Source organism: Hippocampus bargibanti, linkage group LG07 (assembly GCF_051943395.1).
Source record: "Hippocampus bargibanti isolate YZ-2025 linkage group LG07, ASM5194339v1, whole genome shotgun sequence".
Classification (NCBI taxonomy): domain Eukaryota; kingdom Metazoa; phylum Chordata; class Actinopteri; order Syngnathiformes; family Syngnathidae; genus Hippocampus; species Hippocampus bargibanti.
Genome location: NC_142740.1, coordinates 2501 through 24800, shown reverse-complemented (window position 1 = coordinate 24800; position 22300 = coordinate 2501). Strand labels below are relative to the sequence as shown.

The 22300-nt window shown below is 41.7% G+C and overlaps 2 long non-coding RNA genes across 3 annotated transcripts in view; both read left to right on the top strand.

The window, feature by feature from the left end:
• Positions 1–13878: 13878 nt before the first annotated feature.
• On the top strand, positions 13879–16648 carry LOC148894999 (uncharacterized). 2 transcript variants are annotated; one of them, XR_016115567.1, is made up of 4 exons: positions 13879–14098; positions 14227–14548; positions 15466–15504; positions 15880–16648. It is a non-coding gene; the product is annotated as an uncharacterized LOC148894999 (long non-coding RNA). The 2 variants fall into 2 exon arrangements; XR_016115566.1 differs by having other exon boundaries at positions 13879–14548; positions 15880–16646.
• A 1314-nt stretch (positions 16649–17962) lies between these two features.
• LOC148894998 (uncharacterized) overlaps positions 17963–22300 on the top strand; it is a 4794-nt gene continuing 456 nt past the window's right edge. The window contains exons 1-5 of the long non-coding RNA XR_016115643.1: positions 17963–18113; positions 18749–19548; positions 19644–20528; positions 20623–20739; positions 20833–22300. The exon at positions 20833–22300 is cut by the window's right edge and continues 456 nt beyond it. This is a non-coding gene — a long non-coding RNA (uncharacterized LOC148894998). The remainder of the gene's footprint in view (positions 18114–18748; positions 19549–19643; positions 20529–20622; positions 20740–20832) is intronic.

Genomic DNA, 22300 nt, shown 5'->3' with positions numbered 1-22300 from the left:
CTCATCAAATGGGAAGGATAAGTCATTAAAATGTGGCGAATTCAAGAAATAAAAAGATTCCGTCGCCATTTGCGGCAATTCTTGACGAGGTGTTGGAGTCAAGCATAAAGTCAGCTCATCGGTTCCGAACAACTACTGTGACACCTAGTGGCCAAAAGTCCGCCTCCGTGCTGTCAAATGATGCTCATCGTCATTTGCTTTCATCGAGACACCGAACAAAGACAGGAAACGACTTTTCAGACATCCGCTTAAAATGGATCCAATTCCAATAGAGGCAGACAGGGTTACTTTGACATCGGGGCAATGCAGCTTTCCTGTTTGAAGGAAATTACTTTTGTTCACTACATGACAGATTCATCAACAATCACAGACTGATGACAAATGAAGATAAAATACTATTGAAATAGAACAGTTAAAACGTTTACAAGTAAATTAAAAAAAGACCTTCGTTGTCACTAGCCGAAGAAAATCACATTTCGAAAGCTTGGATTAAAAAAAACAACAATATCAAATGACTTCACTTCAATTGGGATTTTTTTAGATTAGATTAGATTAACTCATTCACAACTGCCATTCCCAAATTTACTCGAGCCACACACACACACACACACACACACACACACACACACACACACACACACATACGCGCACACGCATGCAAACACGCACGCAAACATGCACACACACGCGGCCACTTTTCAACAAAATGTCAGAATGTATTATTGCAAATAACCGTGATAGTACTCGCCGTTAACGTGAATGGTTTTCCGTTCCTTATGATTGGCAAAAATCCATCCAAATGATCGGAATGTAAGTCAACTTGCTGGGTCTATACGCTAGGTGACTGCTAGCTGGCCTGCACACTGCTCATGCTTGCGCGCGCTAATTGATGCTAACCTTAGTATGGAGCTTGTCAAAATGCCACTGACATTCGACTATTTCAACGATAGGATTGATTCATTGCAAATTAAAATCAGAACCGTTTCTCTCCACAAAGGCGAATCCTTCGGTCCATTCCAACCTGAAGTGTACTCTTTTTTCTTTTTTTTTTTTTTTTTACTCGTCGGGCATATTTAAAGGGGCCTTTACCTGTTTCAACATGATGGCCAGTATCATCCAATCAAAATGGCGTTTCCCGCCAACCGCCACCCAAACAGGAAATGAATAGCGAAAAGGTGAGAATATGTATTTAGTTTTACCGGCGAGCCAGATGCAATCATCAAAAGATATTAAGATATGGCTCGCCAGCCAGCCACAGGTTCCCCATCCCTTCTCTGGACCCATATCAGTTAGGAATGAACTTTTTTTTCTGATGAAAGAAGAGAGTATGTTTTCTAACGCTGAATGGAATGAAAAATTATGTCGTCCTAACACTCGATACTCTGTGGGTCCTGGAATTTGAGTGACAGTGACAAAAACCCTGGTACTGGAGTGGACACATTTTTACACACCGTCTGCCAGTGAATGAATTACTTAACATTTATTAGTCTCACAGTGGAGAAATGCATAATTCACAGCAGAAAAGTGATTAAAAGAAGTAAAAAGGAAAAAGAAGAAATAGAAGAACAAAATATAGGAGCTGCTGCAAAAGGCAGCCAATTTTTTCGGCGCCATCTTGAAGTCAAAAGAACTACAAACTAAATAACAAATAATATGATACAACACAAAACACACCATTTTAAGCAGTTTTCTGAAAAGCCAAATGCAGTTTTGTCTCTAATTCTAATTGTGTACAAAAACACATTAAATGATAGCGTATTTTCCAGTGTATAAGGTGCGCCAGAGTATACACCAGGTACATAATCAAACACCGACCAGACCCCAAACCAGTGATACTCGTTCTGGGTTTCATATTCAAAAGTATTGGGAAAAGAAAATGGTGTCAGTCGGTCTTGCTAACGTTGCTAACTGTGAAACCAATAAGGTTAAATGACCTTGAGGCTAAGGTAGCTTGCAATAAGAGACTGAAAAGCCTTTCTTGTGTATGTTTGTCCCGGATTCAACCAAGAATTTTCAAGCACCAGATATTATTGTGCTTTTTAGGCTATCTGACGATCTAGCTGAGTATCTGTTGGCTATCTGGCTGGCTAGCTATTAGCTGTCTAGCTGGCTGCCTTTTAGCTGGCTAGCTGTTGGCTATCTGGCTATCTATTAGCTATTTATTAGCTAGCTAGGTACCTATCTATTTGAATTACTTCCGAGTTGAGTGAACGCTGGCGCGTGTGGCTGCCGCTGCTCACCCACAGAAAAAATTATCCTGCCACTGTACAGTGACCTTCAGAGTTTTGAAAGGCGCTTATTATTATTATTATTATTATTATTATTATTATTATTATAAGGCGCAGGGTGATCTTTTGAAGAAAAGCAAGGCTTTTGGGTTCCCCTTGTACAGTGGAAAATACAGTAACTGTGTGGACAAAAGAGTGACTTTGGGTTTGTAATTGTCACAGGCCCATATTTGTTTTTTTGAAAAGATGTTGATGGCATGGTAGTAGGTCACTGATTTGCCAGCCTTTTCTCGGTGAAAAATGTTGATGTCCAAAGCACACATCCGCATGCACATGTGATCCATTTTCAAGAGCCAAGTGCTTTGGACACACGCAAGCGTGCGACTAGTGTGCACGCGTGTCATCCCGCCATGAAAAGATTCCACGTTTCCTGCAGAGCCACACAGCCTGCCTGCCTGCATGGCTGATAGTCCGGTCCTCACGTTGCCATTGCAAGCAGTTTCCAAATTCCATTATGCTAAGCCCGAACACTGCTTGAGAAATGATGAACGATGATGTGAAACACATAATCTCCCCTGTACCCCCACGCGCCATCATTGCAATATGACAGCCCTAAATGTCATTCATCCGATCCAATTTCTTCCTTATTGAGGAGAGAAAATGACTGGTGCCTGTAATCAGATATGCGGCAAGTTAAGCTCAGTCCCATTAGCTTTGCTACATTGCTTTGGCCTGAAACGCTGCACTTCTCACATCCCGTTTGAGACCATTCAACAACTCCCGTTTCCCTGCTTTGGAATGGTAGGAATCTGACGACAACAGTTCAGGGCCTGCAAGGCCTTCTCTGCTGGCCTATCACAGACTTTTGTGAATTATATTTTGTGCAGTCCATGAATTCTTATAAACTCATTCACTGGCATACAATGTGCAAAAAGGTGTTCACTGCAGTGGCAGGGTCTTTGTCATTGTCACTCCAATTGCAGCACCTGCAAAATATTGGCTTTAAGGACTGCATAAACATTCAATGCAGCGTGAATAAACAAACAAACAAATAAACAAATAGATAGATAAATAAATACATAATGTAATTTAATTATATTTAATTATTTTAATTGTTTTCAATTAAATAGCTTTAAATTAAATTGCTCAAAATTAATTTGCTTTAAATTAAATTACATAAAAGTGAATTGCTTTAAATTAAATAAAATCACTTCAAATGACAACCGACGTCACTTTTTTGTTTTTTAACTGACACCAGAAAAACGTTTTATAGCATATAAAATACCCAAAACTTGCAGTATGATATTTTTAGTCAAAGGCAAAACACCAATAAAAATGACTTAAAGTGTCCAAAATCTGCAAAAAATTGAGCTGCGAATTGGGCATTTTTCAGAAAGTCCCGCCCCCATTTCGTGACGTCACGCCAACACGTCTTGCATTGCTTGTGAATCAAAACAATGGCTTCAGATTCGGAGAATATGCTTTCTTGTTACACATCCAGTTATGAATATGATTCAAATAGTTCCGAAGAGCTAAGCATACATGTTTGCAATCGATTAAAGAATTTATTCGGGCCATTTTGAGGCAACATTGGGGGACAATCTCTCACAAAAAAAGAGGCACAAAATGGCGACATCCTGTGGCCACCTCCGTTTCCACAGGCTGATAAATTCTTAAATGGCTCTTCGACGCCCTCGGGCGGCTTTTGGGTGCAACACGAGGTCCCCAGACCAAACAAGTGTAGTAAAATACATTGACGACAATGCGACAATACGTCCTTTTCACCGTCAGTGGGTGGCCCTTTCGTGACGTCACGTACGGACTCGTCACCAACTCAAAAACAAGACTTCCTGAATATTCAACATGAGTCTTAAAACGTAAAATATAGCTATATGCGGTGGAATCTTATTAAAATACGCTCAGTAGAAGTCATTTGAAGTGATTTTACAAATTATGGACACAACTTGTCCCGGGACGTCGGTTGTCCTTTAAGTTACATTAGTGTCACATGCCCCTCCCCTCCTGTCTCCTCCTCCGCTGCTCCTTGGAGCGGCCACTCCCTTCCTGGCTCTCCTGACTCACGCACCTGTTCCCCAGTTCCTTAATTGTGCCTTCTGGCTATAAAAGCCTACCTATCCATTCAGTTGTTGTCGGTGTATTTCCGCGTCAACCCTCTGCACGCAGGTCTGTTTTTGTTGTTGCCCTACCTTCCTTGTTCTCAACGTCCTGTTATGCTTGATTTTGTTCAGTAAAAACTCTTTATTTTGAATCACTGTCTCCACCGTGTATTTCGGATCCGATCCCCACTACCTTCCGGCGTCCCTCGAGTTTTGGTCACCACTCCTCGAGCGGACGTGACACATTACATTAAATTAAATTGTGTTAAATTAAATAATATTTCATTGCTTTACATTAAATAAAATTACATTGCTTTAAACTATATCCAATGAAATTGATTTACATTAAATAAAATGAAATTGCTTTTAATGAAATTGCTTCAAATTAAATTACATTAAATAAAATTGCTGTACATTAAATACAATTACATTGCTTTAAACTAAATACAATTAAATGGATTTACATTAAATACAATGAAATTGTTCAGCGGAACGTTCGGTGCTGTTGGTCAGTCTGCGGTTGGATGGATGCATGGCTTAAGGAGCCCGCGATAAGAAGAAAGGAGCGTCAGCGCAGAGCGCCGATGCGCATGTGGAACTGACGCGGCTTGGAATTGAAGTGGATTTATGTGGGACAGGGGATGTGAGACAATGTCTTTTCGTCAATGGATGCTACAGCTTCGTGTTTGCTTTCAACATTTAGCTTGTAGTAGACGTGCAAATTCCACCATGACGTCCCTGATCCACTGCTGAAATGGATGCTTTGATCCTCTTTCATCTAGAACCGCTTCATGTCGTCACAAAGAGGGTACAGCAAGTCCTGAAGAATGAATGACTCTGTGTCTTTGTGTTGTCATATTATTTGTTATTTTCATGTTTATTATGTTTGTTAAAGTCATTATAAGTGCCTCGCATGCTGGGTCCGAGAGGACAGTCATTTCATCTGTGCTGTAAGTCATGCATATTAGCATATTTGACAATAAAGCTGACTGACTTTGAAATGAGCGCATTGCAACGAAATCGTAAGCAAACGTCATCCGCCATCCACAGTCCCGTCGTCCTCCTTTTGTGCCGTCCAATCCGCATCATGTCATTTGCTGATAATTGAACCTCTGCTTGTTCTCCCCACACGCTCCATTCAACTCTCGTCTCATTGAAAATTAGCCTTACATGATTATTTTCCCCATAAATGGCGTCATTGATCAAGGTCCCGCATGACACCTCCGGGGCTTGTTTATAACAAGGCCATGGCAGCATTGAGGGGCTTTTCAGCCCGCCCTCTGCCACTAATTGTAGTGGTCTTTCCAATGAATCGCGATTGGGCTCAAAGGAGGGGGGGGGGCGTTGCTCTCACCATTATCAAAGATATTCTTGATCTTTTTGAAAAGCAGGAAATGGATTAATTTTTCCCCCTCTTTCCCAAGCCTCTGTTCAATCAAACAGTTTTTTTTCTCTGGTGGTGGCTAATTTGCAATGCGTCCATTAGTTCTTCATTAAAGCAAGATGAAATTGCGGCTCAAATCACATCAGCCTTTGCTTGAGTAAAGGGTGACAGTTTGAGGACCCAAAGTAATTAGCGCTGCGCATGAATGAGACACGCAAAACAGGGGAAAAGCGTTTTAACAGCAGATAGCCGCACGCACACCCGTTATTACATTTCACGCTAATTCCACTCGGCCCGCTCTTGTCATGAGAGAGCCGCGTCCTCACATCTCTCTCACCTGCTTTCTCTCCATCTGAACAGGCTTCAAACGTATCATTTGCCATCGCACTCGCTGGATGTATTCATTATTTTTTAGGGGGGAGGGGGGCGGCAGCGACATCTGCTACAAGTGCCAAAGCCGCCATGCTCCAAATGAGCATTTTCGAGAGGAAGACCAAATAGATGGAGCAGAAACAAATGGTGCTTTGAAAGGGAGGGCAACAAAGTCTTGTCTTGTCACTCGTGGAGTTTGGAAGTCACTGCCCCGAGTGCTCCGACCACCACAGACTGTCACCTTTACCTTCCAGGCTCTCTGCAGCTCCTCTCTGAGCCCTTGGCATTTCTCCATTTTCTCATGTTCCCTCTTTCTGATGTTTCCATCACTGCTACATCCACGACAACGGCTTTCCTTTGCCCTTTATCGATGACCACGATATCTGGTTGATTGGCCATTACCATCTTGTCAGTCTGTATCTGGAAATCCCACAGGATCTTTGCACGGTCATTCTCTAGTACCTTTGGAGGTGTTTCCCATTTTGAGATTGGGGTTTCCAGTCCTTACTCCCTAAGATGTTTCGGTAGACTATGCCAGCCACCTGGTTATGGCGCTCCATGTAGGCTTTCCCTGCCAGCATCTTACACCCTGCAGTTATGTGTGGATTGTCTCAGGTGCCTCTTTGCACAACCTACACCTTGGGTCTTGTCTGGTGTGGTATATCCCTGCCTCTATGGCTCTGGTGTTCAGGGCCTGCTCTTGAGCAGCCAGGATGAGTGCCTCTGCGCTGTCCTTTGGGCCAGCCCTCTCTAGCCACTGATAGGACCTCTTGACATCAGCCACTTCAGTTATGGTTGGGTGGTACATCCCGTGTAGGGGCTTTTCCTCCCATGGTTGTCCCTCGTCTAGCACCTCATCCTCTGTTCCCCATTGACTGAGACATTCTCTGAGTACATCATCCGTTGGAGCCTTCTCTTTGATGTATTCATGGAGCTTGGATGTTTCATCCTGGACAGTGGCTCTCACGCTCACTAGTCCCCGGACTCCTTCTTTACGGCTTGTGTACTGTCTCAATATCGCATCTTGCCATACAATACCGCGTATCGTATCGCATGGACGAGATACAAGATATATATATGCTGTATATGTTTGCTAGAACATGACAAGTAGCCTTGGTTTTGAAAATGCAGCCAATGGAAAATATGTGAACTTGGAAGTGTATGTGGCCGTGTGTTTGTAGCATTTTGCATTGGGGGCTGCTCCGATGAGTTTTGCAGCGGAGAGCTGCCAGGTTCCCCAAACAGGATTGCGCATGCGGTCTGACAGCGGCAGGTGTCGCCCGCCGATGAGCATAACACGCTTACGGCAGATCGCCCGCGATTTACAGATAAGAGAAGTTGCCCAGTTACCATCTTAACACGTTTTTTTGGCATTTTGAAATGAGTCAACAATGTTGCAAAGGCTTTCAAGTGGACGCCCCTGGTAAACCTCCTAATGTGCATGACAAGCTTTTCAGAGTCGTCAGCTGATTAGATTCCCTCACGGCCATTTTTGCTCTCCCTAAAATGTGTGAGGTACAAATCTCCTCTCCTTGCAAAAATATACATGCACTAGCAGTCGTTTTTCTTTTTTTGAAGCAGAGCAATTGGCAGAGCAGTTCCTGCTGAAGTGAGATTTGAGCCTGGTTCCCCAAACTCAAGTCTCATCCCATTCCAGGCCGGGTTTATCCTAAGCTTGTTAGTATGTGCGATTTGGGGAGCGATAGCGACCTTCACATTACCATACCGCCGCCGAATTAACTCTCATCTTCCACTGCGAAGAGGGGGGGGGGGCAAACTGGCCCACAAGTTTTGCCGTGTGCAGGATATTATGATGACATGCTATAATAAACGTTTCTAATCGACTTAGTGGAGGAGCAGGGTTGAAATATGTTTCTATATTGGGCTTAGTAATGCGGCAAAAGATTTTTCTGTTCCACCTTCAGGAAGGGGGAAAAGTCATCTGCACACCGCCGTTGCAAAATGCATTAGCCTGACGACACGGCTCGTCTCATGCAAATTCACACATTCAAATAATATGAATACTATTACTACTACTACTAATAATAATAATACATTTCATTTGAAATCCTACTCAAAGACACATTTTACAGAAGTTAAAATCAAAATAAAATGTACACCTGAAGATAAGCATACATAATTGACATAAAAAAATAAAATATGTTTTCAGTGTGTTAAATCAATTTCAGGTATCCAATCACTAAAATATTGAATGATAGAATATCCACTTTTTATCCAGTGTGATAAGAAATATCCAAAAACAAGCAAAGACCTACCATAAACTTCAGTGGTGGGCCTTCAGTAGTGCTGTCTTCTTTCATCAGAAAAAATAGTTAATTCCTCTTATATGGGTCTGGAGTTAGGTGAACTTGAAATGGGGGCAGATGTCCAAGATACAATACAATACATACATATTGCTTTATATAGCACTTCAACAACAGCTGAAGCTGTAACAAAGCGCTAACATGGACAAAAGGCAAATGCTGCCCCCTCATGGAAGGATGACAACATCACCAGAGGTTTGACCTGCGCTTTATCGGTGCCCACCCGCAAAAAAAACTAAACCCGAACACATTGGGCAATGGCGCTCCACGTCACGCATTTCAAGACCCGAATAAATTCGGGAATGGCAGCGAATAAGTAAAGTACAACTCATAATTAATTCGATAAAATTTTGGCGGGGGATCTCTTGAAAGAACTCATTATACAATGATACCTCGGCGTACGAACGCTTTAGCTAACGAACATTTAGCCTTACGAATATTAAATTTGCAAGAATATAATCTTGGCATACGAACTAGTTTTCGGTGGACGAACCAAACCACACAGCGCCACGGTGGCTGGTGGACTAGTTTTCGCCGGAAGAACACCAAACCACACGGTCGAACAGCGCCACCGTGGCTGCCGGACTACTTTTCCACACACCCTTTCTCTGAGTGCATACGTGGTTGGTTATCGAGTGGAGTACTTTCGCTATTATGGGAGCGAAAAAGACCCCACCACAGGCTAGAGTTACGCCGAAGAGGACTCAAAAGAAAATGACGGTCGAGCAGAAGAAGGAGATCATCGAAAAACACCAACCAGGTGTGCGTTTGTGTGACTTAGCGTCCCAGTACCAGTATGCTAAGTCGACCTTTGCTACGTGTGGCTAAGCGTGTTTCTGTGTTGTCTAAGCAAAGGTATCAGGAAATAGAAGAGGTTGAAAAACTTCTGTTCATTCGGATGAACCAAAAGCAGCCCAGGGGACAGTGTGAGTGAGGGTATTATCGGCGAGAAAGCACAGCAACTTCACTCGGATATCATCAAGAGGCAACGACATCAACGACCATCACAAATGTCAATAAAACCACTTTATTATATAGTACAGTTTATTTCTTTGATTACAATCCAATAGCACATTATTATACATAAAATAGGGTATATTTTGTGTTGTTTTAAGGCTTATTTAGTAGGAAATTATGTTTTATGGGTACATAGAAACTGATTCTTCTCATTTGTAATGGTTTCCTATGGGAAATTAATTTTTAGAAGACACACTTTTCACCTTACACACACTTTCCAACCAATTAAGTTATGTACAGTGATATCTCAGTTGACCGTTTTTAACCTTAGATGCCATCTTGCCTTTACCGCAAAAACACAAATAAGTGAAGGAATTTAGCCTGATTACAGTCGTTGCTTGTTTTCTTGTGACGAATTGTAATTTGGTGTCAGGGAGTACAGCAAAATGGTGAATGGGACCTGTCAGTCATCTTTTTTTTTGCCATTCCCCAACATTTATTGCTTGAGCTCCGATCCCCCCCCCCCTCCCGTTCTCTCTCTGTGTGTTGACACATCACACCGCTGGATTAGCATGACACACACTGTAACAAACCTCTCTTTTGAGGATGGGGGGCTTTGAGGGGTGAGGGGGGGGCAGCCTATTCTATAGTGGAGGTGCCCAGCCAGAAAATAGCATACTTAGACCAACAATGGCGTGCTAAGTACCTTAGCAAGGATCAGCGCTGGCAGAGTGAAAGACATGACAAAACAATGGCGGCCCGCTTGGCTGCAGCCGGTGTGAGCCGCCATGTTGATGTCTGGCGCATCATCTCATTTTCAACGCCAAAGATTGGTCGCCGTGCGTTGAATCCCGCCTGCTTTGAAAAAAGTATGATGTTGTAGCATCACAGGACCAATTAAAAAAGGGAGGGGGGAAAGAAGCGACGTTGAGGTGACTCGTTGGGTTTGACTCGGGACTAGAATGTTAAGGCTTTTTCGTGACGCTTGACTGAGGTTTGTGTCACTTTTTACTTTGGGGCGTCTCGCGAATAAGATTGGAAGGCGTCAAAACGACGGCGTGTTTTTTTTGTATGAAATTGTATGATATTGTATGAAATCAATGAACAGAATCTCAAACAAGAAAGTGATCGGAAGAAAAAAAGGTCCAAAGTAGCAAATGAAACCATGACACGACAAAACAAACCTGAGATGGTGAAACTAACACCAAATGGTCGGGTCAGGAGTCCTTTTAACTCAATGAGCCCCAGACGATGTGCAAATAGGCGTCCACTCTGGTGCCGGGGTTTTTGTCATTGTCATTTAAATTGAAGGACCCACAGAATATTGAGGAGGACATCAACATTCAATGCAGCGTTAGAAACCTTAGATTATCTTCTTTCATCAGAAAAAAACAGAGTTAATTCCTAAATGATATGTGTCTGGAGTTATATGAGCTTGAAATGGGGGCTGATATACAAAAGGCAAATGCTGGACCCTCATGTAAGAGGAAAAAAAACATTGACAGAGGTCTGACCAGCGCTTTATCGGCACCGCCCCCGCAAGAAAAACCAAAACCCGAACACATTGGTGAATGCCGCTCCACGTCATATTTTCAATTCTCGAATAAATTTGGGAATGGCAGTGAATCAGTTCAGTTATTCCAGCAGCGAATGAGTTAAAATCGATGTTCGCCTATTCACACACAATCATGAGATTTTAGCAGAGGGAATTGGCTAAATGTGTAGTCTCAAGGAATCTTTAGCTAATCCTCCATCGAGCGTCTCCAGTTGCTCCAGAATACTGCCGATCATATTCTAACTGGTACTCGTAAGAGGGAGCATATTACTCCTACTACTTTGGCAACCCTTCACAAACTCTCGAAATGATTTACGATTTTTTATATGGCCTTGACCCTACCTGACCTCTCAGGGTTCCTCTACGCAGGCTCACAGGGGCGGTCGAGCATTTTTCGGTTTTTCGGAATGTAAACGTAGCGTTATGTGGGTTTAAAAATGACCCATTTTGACATTACGCCATTTTGATCCAATCTAAATAAGCACGTGGAAATATATTCCAGCCGTGGCATTTGGCCATTAACGACTTCATGTATTTGACAACAGTTAAACAGGACAAACTCCCCCCCAACCCCGTAAATGGAAAGGAGGGTACGGGGGGTGGGTAGGGGGGTGTTACTAATACTACCAGAGCAAACGTCCTCGCATCTCCCCAGAAATCGTCCACAAATCCCCGGGTTGCCCCCTGTTCCCTTTAATGCAAAGCAAATGTGCCGGCGCCTGTAATAAGAAGCTTCCCAGAATTAGTTTTCATTTGCAGAAAATTGCAAGGAGCCGCCCCTCCTCCAGCACGCCCCTCCAAAAAAAAAACGACTTTTATCTATGAATTTCATTCCTGTATAAGGCAAAAGAAAATAAGGCATTCCCTTCTTCCGACATTATTCCGATGACGTTCCATCAGTGGTGGCGGCGAGACATAACATTGTGCAAATTCTATGCATGTTAATGATAAATAGAACTCCACCTGGTCACAGATAAAATGAGTTTAATTTCAACCCCCCCCCCCCCCCCCCCCCCCCCCCCCCCCCCCCCCGCACACACATATCCACCCTCCCCCACTACCAAACCCACGCCGGTGCGCCTTTTAGAAATTACTTATGCACACCTATTATTAAAATAGGGAGCGAGCAAATGAGAAAGAAGCACTATCTCGAGTGTGAGCTGGGGGTGTAAAAAGGGACGGGTGGGGGAGGGGGGCTGGCTTTAAGACTGCTGCTGCCTCTGCAGCAAAGGTGCTCGGCTTCACCACAGTCAGCGTTTCTTGCTCATACAAACGCATACACACACACACACACACACACACACACACACACATTTTTTTTTCAATACGGTGGGGACTTGGCTTTTCAGCTTTTGTGGCAGCTTTGACCCCATGTTTACCAAATTAACCCAAATCCTTTTTTCGGAGAGTTTAATAGAGTCATGAAATTTGCAAGCTTTTGGAGAACATCCCGAGGAGTGTCAATTTATTAGCTAAAACTAGCGTAGCCAAGGGACAATATGTGTGTGTGTGTGCGCGTGCATATGCATGTCTGTGTGTGTGTGTGTGTGTGTGTGTGTGTGTGTGTGTGTGTGTGTGTGTGTGTGTGTGTGTGTGTGTGTGTGTGTATAGGCGCCACAGGGCACTGTCGGATTTTTGAGTGAGTGAGTGTCCACTTGTTTTGTATGGAATTTTGAGAAAAACACCTTTTGAGTTTGTATTGAAGAGAAGAGGAGGAATTGAAAATGGGATGTTGAAGGCCGGGGGACAGTGGTGGGGAGGGAGGGGGGATGTCGGGGGACAATGAGTTGAATTTGCATCTGCTTCGATAAGAAAGACGGAGTACAAAGGTCAGGCGGAAAAAGGAGGAGATTTTGCCCACCGTTTCGGGCAAAGTCCAAATCAACATTTGGTGGCCTCGACGGGAATACAATGACAATGTTTCAACTGGGAATCAGGTTGAATTCAAAGAAAATAAGTGAAGTTGGTTGAATTAAAAATATAATGAAACAATTGCAAGTAAATAATACTTAATCAATTTACAAATTTTAAAAAATGTTAAACATTAGAAAATATTATTTAAAAAGATTTTAAATTAAAAAGAAAACATTACTACAAAAATGGAAAAATTAAATACTTTTGAAATTTCCAAAATTAGGAAATTAACAAATTAATCTTTTTTTCCTTTCGGTTTAGGAAATTAAGGAATTAATGATTTACAAATTTAACAAAATGATCAACATTTTCAAATAATAATTAAAAACTATTTTAAATAAAAAAAATACAAAACAAAAACTTTAAAAATGTAAAAATGAACCCCCCCCCCCCGAAAAAAAAATGTAATTAAAATATTTCCAATGTCCAAATTGACACTTTGGAGAGCTACAGCCTTACCTTCCATCCATTTTCCATAGCACTTATTCCTCATTAGGGTCGCGGGTGGTGCTGGAGCCTTTCTCAGATGTCTTCGGGCACGAGGCGGGGGACACCATGAATTGATTGCCAGCCAATCGGAGGGCACAAAAAGACAGACAACAGTAACTGCCACACTCACACCTAGGGACAATTTGGAGTGGTCAATCTGCTTGCCATGCATGTTTTTGGATTGTGGCAGGAAACCGGAGGACCCGGACAAAACCCACGCGGGTCCAGGGAGAACATGCAAGTTGCACACAGGGATGGCGGACCGGGACGCGAACCGGCGACCTCTGCACTGTGAAGCCGGTGTGCTAACCACTCGACTACCTGGCCGCCCCATCCCTACCTTATTGACTCAAATAGAATTGTTACATTTGAACGTTTTTTTACATGCTTTTTTTAAACTTGCAAGCTTGATGCCTCTGTGGAAGGAAAGCTGAACCCAAGGACGCGCCCCCCTCTCCAGCCACCAATAAATGATGAGACCTCTGGCATTATGTTGCACTGCCCTCGAGTGGACAGGAGAAGAGGTGCATGTCCTCGATGCCTTGAAGCGAGTTGTCCGCCCACAAGCCGACAGATTATCAACTGTACAGCTGTCACTTAAAAAAGATGAAAAAGGACAAACGCAGTTCAGTACAGTACGCGACAGCTGGAACAAACACAAGAGCGAGCATTTGGTATTAAAACGCGGCCGTTCATCTGCTCCGACGAGATAAGGCGCACTGTAAACCCGACAGTACTACTGACTCAAAGTCATTAAGGTCAGTCAACTCAAAAGCCGATTTTTTTGTTTCAAAAACTTAAACGTTTTGAGTTTTCTGAATAGTCATGCGTTTTTAATTTGCAGTAAATCAATACTTTTGAGTTCATGGTTGTCATATACTCATAGTTTGAGTGAACGGCTGGGAAGCTGAGTGACGACGTCACTGCGCGACGACGTCGCTGCGTGATGACGTCACGGTGTGCTCTCATTGGACGCCATTTGAATTCTCAACGGCTGAATCTGGCAGAGACCGACGGATTATTTATTTTAAATTAGGGTGGAAAGACAAACAATCGTATTTAATATACTATATATGTATACTACAAGGACCCAGTGTGTCAATGCTGTAGTCGCTTCACAGGAAAGGAATATTTTGGAAAGTCCGTTTGGGGCATTATATCCGCCGCTCGAGCCAAGGACTTCTCCTAATGTTACGAGCTCTTCTGTGGTAAGTAGGAATGTTTCTTAAACGTCTCTTGTTTTTTTGAAAGACACAGCAGGGTTATTAGGAGAATTGTACCGCGAAGGTTTGTTTGGGCGGTGGTGGAGTAATATCTATCACGGGGTGTTGCGAGTTATGTTTGTGTCCGCGAAGGTTCGAGAATAATAGTCAAATGGGTGTTAAATTAAGTTTTATATGAACTTCAAAAGTTATAAGGGTCACCCGAAATCCACCGCACAGATGCTGCAACGCCAGCTGGTTGGTGCTTTTGTGACAGGTTGTAAATTATCGCATTTCCTATTTTGGTTACATTCGCGTAGTTCTATTGGTTTAAAAATGATATATATCGAAAATGTTTATTTAAACATGGAACGCCTGCTTCGGTTCGTGTTTCGTGTCGGACCGATTTAGATCGTTGGACCGGAAATTGTTGTGCGCGTACGTTTGCATTAGATCGGGGCATTCGAAGTAAACCACTGTTGAGTCAAGACGTATCACATTGCTTGTCTTGTGGTTTTTTTCTGGATCCCACAACACCGTATCTCCCTTACTATAGTGGAGAGCGCAACATTTTGAGTTAACTTTGTTTTAAATGGCAGCACAATAAATCATGCTAATTCAACGTGCTGCCGTTTTAAGAAGGCACTAAGTAAATACGTATAAAGCTAGCCAAATGAAATATCACTCTGTACAATTGGTGGAGTTTTAAATGGTCATTCATGTGTAAACATAAAACTTTTTAAATGTACTTTTGAAACTGCTAACACCATTTTTCAAACTGCAAACACCTGACTGGCTTGATGGCATCATTTAATCTGGTAAATTAGATTATTTATTCAATTTAAAAAGTAAACATCGATCAAGGTGTTTCATTAAATTAAATGATTACATTTGTTGTCTGTTTTTTCTATTCAACCTTTTAGCCCCAGGGTGGAAATTGAGTAACGCCACCATTATCTAAGGTATGTTTACATTTTTATTAATGCTACATGATTAATCACCTGAATCATATTAAAAATAATACATGTATGTATTTTTTATATTGAACAGAATTTTACCTAAACTTAATTCTCCATAGGTCTCCATAGGCCACTGTCTTGGGTTTGAGATGCTGAAGACAAGTACTGCAATGTTAAGCTCCTGTCGCATTCCCCAAATTAAAACTTGGCTTTTATCTCCTCTTGCTTTTGATAAAGAACAGCATGATATACACGAGACGCAGTCTGGCCCTTCGTGCTCTCCATGCATACCTACGAGAAGATGACTCACAGTTCTTCAAAACGTGCAATGTATGTATTGCCTGACTTAACACAAATGTCTATTGATGTATTTTGCAGTGGGAAGAGGATCCAGACATTGAAAACATTCCTGTCGCACTTCTCTCCGTGACAACTGACAACTAGCGCCATCTTGTTTAACCCCAACAGCATTTCTGTTGTGATAGAAGATGGCATTATTGTGATATGTCTCCCCAGGTTGGCTGATACGCACCTCATCTTGTTTGGTTTAATGTATGCACTGCATTTAGATTCTCCCAAAAAAATAATCCACACATTCACCTTCATTCAGAAAACACTGCTGTGTCTTGATGATAACAGACCACTCAAACCACGCCTGCTAAGTTTAAAAAATGCTTTGTTCCGCAATATTGAAGGCACCAGTGCCTTCAATATTGTATTACGGAGCAAAGCAACACTGGATAAGTAATTTCAGTTTTACTCTGCTTTGTATACCTGTTTGTGACTGATTTTCTATTAATAATTAGATGTGTAAACTTGGATTCCACCAAAATGTCTTTTTTCATTTCATGAATACTGTGTTTGTTTTTAGTAAGTTTTACCTTGATTTGCACCTTATAACGAGTACATTGAAATGTATTCTCTTGTATTTATTCAAGTATATGCTTATCAGATAATTTATTTTTTAATTTGTTGTTTTTTCTGTTTTGTTTTGTTGTTGTTTATTTCACATCTGCTCAGGGGTTTATTTGTTGCTTTCGTACGTGGACATGCTGTGCATTTTGGTACTGTTATCATTAATGTTTTATCAAAGGTTGTTTTAAACCTTAATAAAAAAATGTGAACTAAACCAGACGTGAGGTGTGTTTTTGTTTTTAGACATAGAAGGCAAATGTAAGTACAGTATGCATGAATATATGTTTTCATGTAACATTATGAATTTGAGTTGTTTAAGCTTAAATATGAAACCTAATTTTAACTTAAAAATTAAGATATCAAGAAAACATTAAACTGAAAGTACATCTTTTAAGTTCAGGCAAACTCATCACGTTTATTTCCAATCTTTATTTAAAATCTTATGATGCATTGTTGCTATTATACTAAATCCTGAATATTTAGGTCCAAATTTATGATTTAAGGCTCTTGAACCCATATAAAAGGCTACTTTTGTCATTATTAAATTTTATTAAAAATTCGTCTGTGTAAGCTCTCAGTCGTACAGGAGTGGTCCATCGATGAGAAGGTTTCTTCAGCCGTCATCTGTACAAAAGTGAAGGTTTCGTCCGAAACCTTCACTTTTGTACAGATGACGGCTGAAGAAACCTTCTCATCGATTTATTAAAAATTGTCATTATTAAATTAATAATTAAACTATTATTTTGCAATGAACAAAACATCATATTGCAGTCAAATTAAGATGAGTTCTAACGATACGGCTAGTTGTCACGTTGTGGTTGGTGACGCCGTCGGCCCCACCTGCAGCTGCACAGGTGTATGTTGTTTCAATCAGTGGCAGACTGTCACGTTGTGGTTGGCGACCAACGGGTGGCGCTGTCGGCGATGCCTGCACCTGCACAGGTGTAGGTCGTTTCAATCAGTGGCAGTTAAAAGGACTCCCGGCACACCATTCGACGTCTGCTCATTGTGCTTGCCGCACCCTGTCAGGTATGTTTCATGTTGCATGCAGATTTGTACTCATGGTTTTCCTTGACACTTTGTTGTCTTCTTTTCAGATGACTTTAATGATTTGTGGTTTTCGTGGGACGTCAAACCAAAGTAAGTCCTGTCTGTTTATATGTTTTTAAATTAGTTGTCACTGGTTCGGTCAGCATGTCAAAGCACCGGCGTTTCCTATTGGCGGGCCATTCCTTGAAGTCTCAAGGCGGCGCATTCACATTGTCAGTTGACTCGATGATGTTTAAATGACGTCTCATTGTTTTGTGTTTTAATCCTTTGAATTTTTCAATGCGTTTTTGCTTTTTCACTGTTGCGTTATGAAAGGCTAAAACAGGTTGAAAGTAGCTGATGCTTCTCCACTCGGGTATCAGCGGTTTCCTGGGGACGTCAAATGTAAGTAACTCCCCTCTGTTATTTTTCTCTGTTTTTAAATTAGTTTTTGAAACGTGTGTGTGTGTGTGTGTGTGTGTGTGTGTAGTTACCAGGCCATTTGTGCATTGGAGCACAGCAACCTCTCCACCTTGAAATCTTTTTCGGCGACAGAAAGTGGATGTGATTGGCGGTGTGAAGCTCTTCCTGATGAATGAGTCATAATAGATTTTATTTTAAGCGCCTTTCAACGCTCTCAAGGACACTACAGTCACAGACAAGCATAGGTACTATAAATAAATAAATAAATAAATACATACATGGTACTATAATAATTAATTTATTAATTAAATTATAAATGGTAACAAGAGAGCGACACAGAAAATGCAATTTTAAATAGGTGGGTAGTAAGGCCACCTATCTCGTAATCCGTGAACCCCAGAAACCAGGGAATGTCAAAGCATACCCCTGAATGGCCACTGTTCTGTCTGTTTTCTTGCTGTCCCAGGATGAACACATCTCATTCAAACAATCAGGATCGATCAAATGCTGGCTGATGAGCTGATTGTCTGAATCAGGTGTGACCCACCCAGGGATGCTGGACTATGGGAGGACAGCGGTCGATTGCCAAGTTGGGACACCCCCTGTTTTTTTTTTTTGGGATCCCGGATTCGAGTTGGGGTGTGCTTTGGGTTTAATGTAGAATTCAGGCATTATACCGGAGGTTTTTAATAATACATTTAATTTACAAGCGCCTTTCTGAACACCCAAGGACACATTACAATATAATCATGATTGGGCAAAGTTAAGGGGTTCGAGGTTTGATTAGGCAGCCGGTTAACCGGTTTGACTGTTAGGCAGCTAGGTTATAATTCATTGTGCATTCAATCATCATGAATACATCTGTTTATGCCTCCCCCAGTGCCGGTGTTCAAATGGGCAGCCGGTGACAAAGTGGATGTGGTTGGCGGTGTGCAGCTCTTCCTGATGAATGAATAGTAATAGATTTTATTAAGCGCCTTTCAAAGCTCTCAAGGACACTTTAGTCACAGACAAGCATAGCTACTATAATAACTAAAAGTATAAAAGGTAACAAGAGAGCTACACAGAAAATGCATTTTTAAATAGGTGGGTAGTAAGGCCACATCTCGTAATCCGCGAACTCTAGAAACGAGGGAATGTCAATGGCCGCTGTTTTGTCTGTTTTCTTGCTGTCCCAGATGAACAAATCTCATTCAAACAATCAGGATCGTTCAAATGCCGGCTGATGAGCTAATTGTCTGAATCAGGTGTGTCCCACCCAGGGAAGCTGGACTATGGGAGGATAGTGGTCGAGTGCCAAGTTGGGACACCCCCTGTTTTTAGGGATCCCGGATTCGAGTTGGGGTGTGCTTTGGGTTTAATGTAGAATTCAGGCATTATACCGGAGGTTTATAATAATAATACATTTACTTTACAAGCGCCTTTCTGAACATCGAAGGAAACTTTCCAATAAAAACAATACATAAAACAATAAAATCATGATTGGGTAAAGTTAAGGGGTTTGATTAGGCATCCGGTTACCCGGTTTGACTGTTAGGCGGCTGGTTGCGCAGCGTGGAAATTAAGAACACAGATGGATTTGTCAGTTTCATGTACGTAGAGGTCTTGAGCTCTACTCACATTCATCAGAAAGAGCTGAGCACCACTCCTGCTGCGATGACCTACCTACATTCGGCACAGGTTTGTATAACCCCTAGAAATCCAAGTAAATCTACAATGTTAACCCCCGTAGTTCATTCAATCATCATGAACAAGTCTGTTTATCCCTCCCCCAGCGCCGGTTGTCAGATAGGGCAGCTTCATTGAGACTGACGGAACCCTGAACAAGATGCCCGCCGGCGACAAAGTGGATGTGGTCGGCGGTGTGCAGCTCTTCCTGATGAATGAGTAGTCATAGATTTTATTTTAAGCGCCTTTCAAAGCTCTCAAGGACACTTTACAGTCACAGTCAAGCATAGGTACTCTAATAAATAATGCATTCATACATATAATGCATAAAATACAATTATAAATGTTAACAAGAGAGCCAGACAGAAAATGCAGTTTTAAATAGATGGGTAGTAAGGCCACCTATCTCGTAATCCGTGAAACCCAGAAACCAGGGAATGTCGAAGGTTGCCCCTCAATGGCCACTGTTCTGTCTGTTTTCTTGCTGTCCCCGGATGAGCACATCTCTTTCAAACAATCAGGATCGTTCAAATGCTGGCTGATGAGCTGATTGTTTGAATCTGGTGTGTCCCACCCAGGGAAGTTGGACTATGGAAGGACAGCGGTCGGGTGCCAAGTTGGGACACCCCTGTTTTTATGGATCATGGATTCGAGTTGGGGTGTGCTTTGGGTTTAATGTAGAATTCAGGCATGGAGATTTATTATAATAATAATACCTTTAATTTACAAGCGCCTTTCTGAACACCCAAGTACACTTTAAAATAAAAACAATACATAAAACAAAATCATGATTGGGTAAAGTTAAGGGGTTTGATTAGGCAGCCGGTTAACCGGTTTGACTGTTAGGCAGCTAGGTTGCTGTAGTACGCAGCATGGAAATTAAGAACACAGGTTTGTCAGTTTCATGTACGTCGTTCTTGAGCTCTACTCGCATTCATCAGAAAGAGCTGAGCACCACTCCTGCTGAGATGACCTACCTACATTCTTCACAGGTCTGTATAACCCCTGGAAATCAATAAATATCTACAATGTTAACCCTGTAGTGCATTCAATCATCATGAACAAGTCTGTTTATCCCTCCCCCAGCGCTGTTGGCCAGATGGGCAGCTTCACCGTAATTCATGGAATGATCAACAAGATGCACGCTGGTGACACAGTGGATGTGCTTGTCTTGGGAATCTAAGCAGTGCGCAGCTCTTCCAGGTGTGTGTAAATTGTGGCATGGCCTCAAAAACTTTATACTTGTGTTTAAGCGTTGCAATGTCAGCATCGAGATATTCTTTGGTCTCTGCCCAGGTTTCTGCTCCAGCCCCACCCAAAATCATCGCCACCACCAATCCTAAATCCTAATCCTTCTCATCTCCCTTCAAATCATCAAAATCCTTTAACACTAATATCGCAATACTACCTCCGATAGCTAAACCATAACACTAGTACGTGACCCAAACCTTGCTAACTGTTAAATTAATTCTAATCCTGGTTTGACTCCATAATCCCTAAATCCTCCACATAACCTCTAATCAAAAACCTAGGCATGACATGCTCTGGGAGTAAAGTGCCCCAGTCAGGCTCGTTAAAATGACTAATATCGTAAAAATTAAAGATTAAATAAAATATTAAATACTTGGGCCCTCGACGTCCAAGTGTCCTTCCTGTTTTGCATCTATTCAAGGTTTAATACACCTAAATCAAACGATCAGCTCATCAGCCAGCTCTCAATTACGATTACGATCCTGATCATTTGATTCTGTTGTGTTGCACCTTGGACAACTGGAAATCAGGGAGGACTTGACAAAATATAACCTAATTTGGAACACTAAACCCTAATGTCCCAAACTAAACAAACTCTAAAATACAACCGACTACTCGCACTAAACTCAAAATACGTATCCTCAAATTGTCAAACATAAACTCCGAACACCCCAAATCACCTCACTTTAAATCTCTAGAATTTTACTTTGTTAATTCCGGGTTGAGTGAACGCTGGCACGTGTGGCTGCCGCTGCTCACCCGCAAAAAATATCCTGACTATAGTGTCCTTGAGGGTTTTGAAATAAGAATCAGAATCATCTTTATTGCCAAGTATGTAGAACACACAAGGAATTTTGTTTCTGGTAGAACACGCTGCACTAGTATCGTCGTCAAAAAAACTGCTAAGTGGCACTATACAGTTCCATTTTGGCTACTGTTGAAGGCGCTTATAAATTAAATGTATTATAAACCTTACCCACTTCTCGATAAAATGGCAATAATATCGTAACAACTTAAAGATTAGCCTAAAGAGATAAATTCCAGATCTAATAAATACTCGGGCCCTTGACGTCCAAGTGTCCTTCCTGTTTTGCATCTGTTCAAGGTTTAATACACCTAAATCAAATGATCAGCTCATCAGCCAGCTCTCGATTACGATCCTGATCATTTGATTCTGTTATGTTGCACCTTGGACAACTGGAAATCAGGGAGGACTTGACAAAATATAACCTAATTTGGAACACTAAACCCTAATGTCCCAAAGTCAACAAACTCTAAAATACAACAGACTACCCGCACTAAACTCAAAATGCGTATCCTCAAGTTATCAAACTCCAAAAACCTCAAATTACCTCACCTGACTAAAGTGTCCTTGAGGGTTTTGAAAGGCGCTTATAAATAAAATGCATTATTATTAAAATTATAAACCTAACCCACTTTTGAAAATGACAATATGCAATATGTCCAAGTGACCTTCCTGTTTTGCATCTATTCAAGGTTTAATCCACCTAAA